At 42.7% G+C, this 8,549-nt stretch overlaps 1 pseudogene across 1 annotated transcript; it reads left to right on the top strand.

Annotated features, from left to right (window-relative positions):
• Positions 1–2,012: 2,012 nt before the first annotated feature.
• Positions 2,013–2,989, top strand: LOC311106289 (olfactory receptor 52E4-like; annotated as a pseudogene). Its single transcript has one exon. The product of its transcript is annotated as an olfactory receptor 52E4-like (transcript).
• The last annotated feature ends 5,560 nt before the right edge of the window (positions 2,990–8,549 follow it).

The following is an 8,549-nucleotide window of genomic DNA, read 5'->3' as shown; positions in this document are numbered from 1 at the left end:
GCCCTGCATTGCTAACAGGATGGACAACAACAGGTTTGCCCTGCGTTGCTAACAGGATGGACAACAACAGGTTTGCCATGCTTGCTAACAGGATGGACAACAACAGGTTTGTCTGCATTGCTAACAGGATGGACAAAAACAGGTTTGCCCTGCGTTGCTAACAGGATGGACAACAACAGGCTTGCCCTGCATTGCTAACAGGATGGACAACAATAGGTTTGCAATGCATTGCTAACAGGATGGACAACAACAGTATTGCCCTGCGTTGCTAACAGGATGGACAACAACAGGTTTGCCCTGTGTTGCTAACAGGATGGACAACAACAGGTTTGCCCTGCGTTGCTAACAGGATGGACAACAACAGGCTTGCCCTGCGTTGCTAACAGGATGGACAACAACAGGTTAACCCTGTATTGCTAACAGGATGGACAACAACAGTTTTGCCATGCTTGCTAACAGGATGGACAACAACAGGTTTGCCCTGCATTGCTAACAGGATGGACAACAACAAGTTTGCCCTGCGTTGCTAACAGGAATGACAACAACAGGTTTGCCCTGCATTGCTTACATTATGGACAACAACAGGTTTGCCATGCTTGCTAACAGGATGGACAACAACAGGTTTACCCTGCATTGCTAACAGGATGGACAACAACAGGTTTGCTCTGCGTTGCTAACAGGATGGACAACAACAGTTTTGCCCTGCGTTGCTAATAGGATGGACAACAACAGGTTTTTAATGCGTTGCTAACAGGATGGACAACAACAGGTTTGCCCTGCATTGCTAACAGGATGGACAACAACTGGTTTGCCCTGCGTTGCTAACAGGATGGACAACAACAGGTTTGCCCTGCTTTGGTAACAGGATGGACAAAAACAGGTTTGACCTGCATTGCTAACTGGATGGATAACAACAGGTTTGTCCTGCGTTGCTAACAGGGTAGACAACAACAGGTTTGCCATGCTTGCTAACAGGATGGACAACAACAGGTTTGCCCTTCATTGCTAACAAGATGGACAATATCAAGTTTGCCCTGCGTTGCTAACAGGATGGACAACAACAGAATTGCAATGCGTTGCTAACAGGATGGATAATAACAGGTTTGCCCTGCGTTGCTAACAGGATGGACAACAGCAGGCTTGCCCTGCGTTGCTAACAGGATGGACAACAACAGGTTTGCCCTGCGTTGCTAACAGGATGGACAACAACAGGTTTGCCCTACGTTGCTAACAGGATGGACAACAACAGGTTTGCCCTGCGTTGCTAACAGGAATGACAACAATAGGTTTGCCCTGCATTGCTAACAGGATGGACAACAACAGGTTTGCCCTGCGTTGCTAACAGGATGGACAACAACATGTTTGCCCTGCGTTGCTAACAGGATGGACAACAACAGGTTTGTCCTGAATTACTAACAGGATGGACAACAACAGGTTTGCCCTGCGTTGCTAACAGGATGGACAACAACAGGTTTGCCCTGCATTGCTAACAGGATGGACAACAACAGGTTTGCCCTGCATTGCTAACAGGATGGACACCAACAGGTTTGCCCTGCATCGCTAACAGGATGGACACCAACAGGTTTGCCCTGCATCGCTAACAGGATGGACAACAACAGGTTTGCCCTGCATTGCTAACAGGATGGACAACAACAGGTTTGCCCTGCATTGCTAAAAGGATGGACAACAACAGGTTTGCCCTGTGTTGCTAACAGGATGGACAACAAGAGGTTTGCCCTGCTTTGCTAACAGGATGGACAACAACAGGTTTGCCCTGCGTTGTTAACAGGATGGACAACAACAGGTTTGCCCTGCGTTGCTAACAGGATGGACAACAACAGGTTTGCCCTGCATTGCTAACAGGATGGACAACAACAGGTTTGCCCTGCATTGCTAACAGGATGGACACCAACAGGTTTGCCCTGCATCGCTAACAGGATGAACAACAACAGGTTTGCCCTGCTTTGCTAACAGGATGAACAACAACAGGTTTACCCTGCATTGCTAACAGGATGGACAACAACATGTCATTACCAAGCCATATCCTTAAAATCCAGGGTTTTCAATTCTCACAGACATTCATCTATCCAGTTTTTTCTTCTCCATGGTGTTTTTTGTATCTCTCCCTCCTGGTGTCTAACATTGTAGTCCTGGTCATCATCATCACAGAGAGACATTTGCACCAATGCACATCCTCTTCTGTAACCATCCTGTAAATGACCTTATTGGCAACACTGTCTTGTTGCCTCTCCTCATGGCTGATATTGTTTCAACTGAGAGGTTTATCACGTACAGCCAATGTGTTACTCAGGCCTTTTTCAGTCACACGTTTGGATCAGCCGCACCTATGATACTGATCATTATGGCCTTTGACAGGTTTGTGGCCACATGTTACCTGTTAAGGTACACATCAATAATGACAACCAAAACTGTAGTTACGCTGTCTGTGTCTGCTTGGGGGGCTTCCCTTGTGTTAGTGTCTGTCCGACTGGGTCTCACCATAAGGCTATCCCGCTGCAGTTCAATCATTCTGAATGTTTATTGTGACAACGCATCGTTGTTCAAGCTATCCTGTGAGGACGTTTCAATCAATAACATTTATGGGCTCGTTTTTACTGTGCTGCTCCTTACTTCTTCAATGGGAAGCATAGCTGTCACTTATTTCAGGATTGCTGTGATTTGCTGGACCATAGCTGTCACTTATTTCAGGATTGCTGTGATTTGCTGGACCAAGAAAAGCAAGGAGCTGAACAACAGAGCATTGCAGACCTGTGCAAGCAACCTGGTGCTCTATCTCATTATGCTGTGGAGTGGGTTTCTAACCATCATACTGCATCGCTTTCCAGACTATCCATATTTGAGAAAACTGGCTTCCGTTCTATTTCATGTTGTCCCTGTTCATTTTAATCCAATTATCTACGGCTTGCAAACAAAGTCAATGAGGCAGAAAATTATACAATTACTCAGCCGGAAAGTTACACACTCATAGTAGAGATATTTGTATGGCACTTTGTAAATCAAATCGCCAGGCTTGTTGATTATTCTGGTACTGAATCCCCCAAAACAAAATGGTTTAGAATTCAACACCAGTCTTAAAAGTGGTGTTTAGGGTACATTTCTAAAATGTTCTACTTCATATTCATAATCTCCAGCACCAGCCCAACATCAACATATAGTTGAAGTCGGAAGTTTACAAGGCCTGCCTTCAAACTCAGTGCCTCTTTGCTTGACATCGTGGGAAAATCTAAAGAAATCAGCCAAAAAATAGACCTCCACAAGTCTGGTTCATCCTTGAGAGCAATTTCCAAATGCCTGAAGGTACCATGTTCATCTGTACAAACAATAGTACGCAAGTATAAACACCATGGGACCACGCAGCCGTCATACCGCTCAGGAAGGAGACGCGTTCTGTCTCCTAGAGATGAACGTACTTTGGAACAACAGCAAAGGACCTTGTGAAGATGCTGGAGGAAACAGGTACAAAAGTATCTATATCCACATTAAAATGAGTCCTATATTGACATAACCTGAAAGGCCGCTCAGCAAGGAAGAAGCCACTGCTCCAAAACTGCCATAAAAAAGCCAGACTACGGTTTGCAACTGCACATGGGGACAAAGATCGTACTTTTTGGAGAAATGTCCTCTGGTCTGATGAAACAAAAATAGAACTGTTTGACCATAATGACCATCGTTATGTTTGGAGGAAAAAGGGGGTAGACTTGCAAGCCGAAGAACACCATCCCAACCGTGAAGCACGGGGGTGGCAGCATCATGCTGTGGGGGAGCTTTGCTACAGGAGGGACTGGTGCACTTCACAAAATAGATGGCATCATGAGGAAGGAAAATTATGTGGATATATTGAAGCAACATCTCAAGACATCAGTAAGAAAGTTAAAGCTTGGTCACAAATGGGTCTTCCAAATGGACAATGACCCCAAGCATACTTCCAAAGTTGTGGCAAAATGGCTTAAGGACAACAAAGTCAAGGTATTGGAGTGGTCATCACAAAGCCCTGACCTCAAGCCTATAGAAAATGTGTGGGCAGAACTGAAAAAGCGTGTGCGAGCAAGGAGGCCTACAAACCTGACTCAGTTACACCATCTCTGTCAGCAGGAATGGGCCAAAATTCACCCAACTTATTGTGGGAAGCTTGTGGAAAGCTACCAGAAACGTTTGACCCAAGTTAAACAATTTAAAGGCAATTCTACCAAATACTAATTGAGTGTATGTAAACTTCTGACCCACTGGGAATGTGATGAAAGAAATAAAAGCTGAAATAAATCATTCTCTCTACTATTATTCTGACATTTCACATTCTTAAAATAAAGTGGTGATCTTAACTGAACTAAGACAGGGAATTTTTACTAGGATTAAATGTCAGGAATTGTGAAAAACAGAGTTTAAATGTATTTGGCTAAGGTGTATGTAAATTTCCGACTTCAACTGTAGGTGAAAATGGCGCGTGTTTTGTGTTGAATTAAAAAAGATAGAAGAAGATAAGTGTTTCCGATGACATCACAGGTGTGTATCGTGATTTTAACCAATTATGTGCAGGCAATGAGCAGGCAATGTTGGGGCAGAAATTGCAATATTTCCCAGTAAAGGTTATGTTTTGGCATTTTAACATATTTTGATGTTGTGATGAATATGAAGTAGAAATATTTTTTGAAATCACCCTTTAAAGGTTATGTTCTGTAAGATATTAGGAGGTATGAGTGTAAAGATGACGATGAGCACAAATTGTTTATCAGGCTTTCCTGCCTGTGCATAGTCATTACTTGGTTGCCAGTCAAAATGGTATCTCATTTGAGACCTCTAGTGTCTGTCAGCTGAAAATGCAGAGGGACGTCGCAGGGACGCTCAAATCCAAGCCTGAATGTCTACAATACACAATACTGCTGGTTTTCAGGTGAATTGAGAGATTGTCACTGATGGCCAGAAATGCCACTCTATTGGCACTGATCACTCTATGGAGCCAACCTGGAACAGAGAGACTGATAAACAGCTTCCATCTCCAGGTTATCAGACTGTTAAACAGTCATCCCTAGCCGGCCTCCGCCTGGTACCCTGTCCTGAACCTTAGACACTGTCATTAGTCAGCTACCAACCGGTACTCTGCCATGCATCTTAGAGACAGCTGCCCTATGTACAGTGAGGGAAAAAAGTATTTGATCCCCTGCTGATTTTGTACGTTTGCCCACTGACAAAGACATGATCAGTCTATAATTTTAATGGTAGGTTTATTTGAACAGTGAGAGACATAAATGACAGCAAAGAAATCCAGAAAAACGCATGTCAAAAATGTTATAAATTGATTTGCATTTTAATGAGGGAAATAAGTATTTGACCCCTCTGCAAAACATGACTTAGTACTTGGTGGCAAAACCTTTGTTGGCAATCACAGAGGTCAGACGTTTCTTGTAGTTGACCACCAGGATTGCACATATCTCAGGAGGGATTTTGTCCCACTCCTCTTTGCAGATCTTCTCCAAGTCATTATGGTTTCGAGGCTGACGTTTGGCAACTCGAACTTTCAGCTCCCTCCATAGATTTTCTATGGGATTAAGGTCTGGAGACTGGCTAGGCCACTCCAGGACCTTAATGTGCTTCTTCTTGAGCCACTCCTTTGTTGCCTTGGTCGTGTGTTTTGGGTCATTGTCATGCTGGAATACCCATCCATGACCCATTTTCAATGCCCTGGCTGAGGGAAGGAGGTTCTCACCCAAGATTTGACGGTACATGGCCCCGTCCATCGTCCCTTTGATGTGGTGAAGTTGTCCTGTCCCCTTAGCAGAAAAACACCCCCAAAGCATAATGTTTCCACCTCCATGTTTGACGGTGGGGATGGTGTTCTTGGGGTCATAGGCAGCATTCCTCCTCCTCCAAACACGGCGAGTTGAGTTGATGCCAAAGAGCTCGATTTTGGTCTCATCTGACCACAACACTTTCACCCAGTTCTCTGAATCATTCAGATGTTCATTGGCAAACTTCAGACGGGCCTGTATATGTGCTTTCTTGAGCAGGGGGACCTTGCGGGCGCTGCAGGATTTCAGTCCTTCACGGCGTAGTGTGTTACCAATTGTTTTCTTGGTGACTATGGTCCCAGCTGCCTTGAGATCATTGACAAGATCCTCCCGTGTAGTTCTGGGCTGATTCCTCACCGTTCTCATGATCATTGCAACTCCACGAGGTTAGATCTTGCATGGAGCCCCAGGCCGAGGAAGATTGACAGTTCTTTTGTGTTTCTTCCATTTGCGAATAATCGCACCAACTGTTGTCACCTTCTCACCAAGCTGCTTGGCGATGGTCTTGTAGCCCATTCCAGCCTTGTGTAGGTCTACAATCTTGTCCCTGACATCCTTGGAGAGCTCTTTGGTCTTGGCCATGGTGGAGAGTTTGGAATCTGATTGATTGATTGCTTGTGTGGACAGGTGTCTTTTATACAGGTAACAAACTGAGATTAGGAGCACTCCCTTTAAGAGTGTGCTCATAATCTCAGCTCGTTACCTGTATAAAAGACACCTGGGAGCCAGAAATCTTTCTGATTGAGAGGGGGTCAAATACTTATTTCCCTCATTAAAATGCAAATCAATTTATAACATTTTTGACATGTGTTTTTCTGGATTTATTTGCTGTTATTTATGTCTCTCAGTGTTCAAATAAACCTACCATTAAAATTATAGACTGATCATTTCTTTGTCAGTGGGCAAACGTACAAAATCAGCAGGGGATCAAATACTTTTTTTCCCTCACTGTACATAGTCATCAAATAATGTAATAAGGTTGACATATTTTCTATTTTTTTTTACCCACTTTATACAGTGCCTTCAGAAAATATTCACACCCCATGACTTTTATCCAGATTTTGTTTTAAAATTGATTAAATTGAGATTTGGTGTCACTGGCCTACACACAATACCCCATAATGTCAAACTCGAATTATGTTTTTAGAAATCATTACAAATTAATTAAAACTGAAAAGCTGAAATGTCTTGAGTCAATAAGTATTCAACCCCTTTTTTTATAGCAAGCCTAAATAAGTTCAGGAGCAAACATTTATTAACAAGTCACATAATAAGTTGCATCGACTCACTCTGTTTGCAATAATAGTGTTTAAAATGATTTTTGAATGACTACCTCATCTCTCTACCCCACACACACAATTATCTGTAAGGTCCCTCAGTCGAGCAGTGAATTTCAAACACAGATTCAACCACAAAGACCAGGGAGGTTTTTCAATGCCTCACAAAGAGGGCACCTATTGGTAAATGGATAAAAATATATACAGTTGAAGTTGGAAGTTTACATACACTTAGGTTGGAGTCATTCAAACTCGTTTTTCAACCACTCCACAAATTTCTTGTTAACAAACTATAGTTTTGGCAAGTCGGTTAGGACATCTACTTTGTGCATGACACAAGTAATTTTTCCAACAATTGTTTACAGACAGATTATTTCACTTATAATGCACTGTATCACAATTCCAGTGGGTCAAAAGTTTACATACACTAAGTTGACTGTGCCTTTAAACAGCTTGGAAAATTCCAGAAAATGATGTCATGGCTTTAGAAGGTTCTGATAGGCTAATTGACATCATTTGCGTCAATTGGAGGTGTACCTGTGGATGTATTTTAAGGCCTACCTTCAAACTCAGTGCCTCTTTGCTTGACATCATGGGAAAATCAAAAGAAATCAACCAAGACCTCAGAAAAAAAGATTGTAGACCTCCACAAGTCTGGTTCGTCCTTGGGGGCAATTTCCAAATGTCTGAAGGTACCACGTTCATCTATGCAAACAATAGTACGCAAGTATAAACACCATGGGACCACGCAGCCTTCATACTGCTCAGGAAGGAGACGCGTTCTGTCTCCTAGAGATGGACGTACTTTGGTGTGAAAAGTGCAAATCAATCCCAGAACAACAGCAAAGGACCCTGTGAAGATGCTGGAGGAAACAGGTACCAAAGTATCTATATCCACAGTAAAATGAGTCCTATATCGACATAACCTGAAAGGCCGCTCTGCAAGGAAGAAGCCACTGCTCCAAAACCGCCATAAAAAAGCCAGACTACGGAAAATCAAAAGAAATCAGCCAAGACCACAGAAAAAACATTGTAGACCTTCACAAGTCTGGATCATCCTTGGGAGCAATTTCCAAACACCTGAAGGTACCACATTCATCTGTACAAACCATAGTATGCAAGTATAAACACCATGGGACCACATATTTGGCTAAGGTGTGTGTAAACTTCCGACTTCAACTGTATATACACTACCAGTCAAAAGTTTGGACACACCTACTCATTCAAGGGTTTTTCTTTATTTTTACAAATGTTTACATTGTAGAATAATACTGAAGACATCAAAACTATGAAATAACATGTAGAATTATGTAGTAAACAAGTGTTAAACTAATCATAAAATATTTTTTATTTGAGAATCTTCAAATAGCCACCCTTTGTCTTGAAGACAGCTTTGCACACTCTTGGCATTCTCTCAACCAGCTTCACCTGGAATGCTTTTCCAACTGTCTTGAAGGAGTTCCCACAC

This window comes from Coregonus lavaretus (genome assembly GCF_964263955.1).
Source record: "Coregonus lavaretus genome assembly, chromosome: 30".
Lineage (NCBI taxonomy): Eukaryota > Metazoa > Chordata > Actinopteri > Salmoniformes > Salmonidae > Coregonus > Coregonus lavaretus.
Note: the sequence above shows the minus strand (reverse complement) of the source record. Positions and strands in the feature narration are given on the sequence as shown.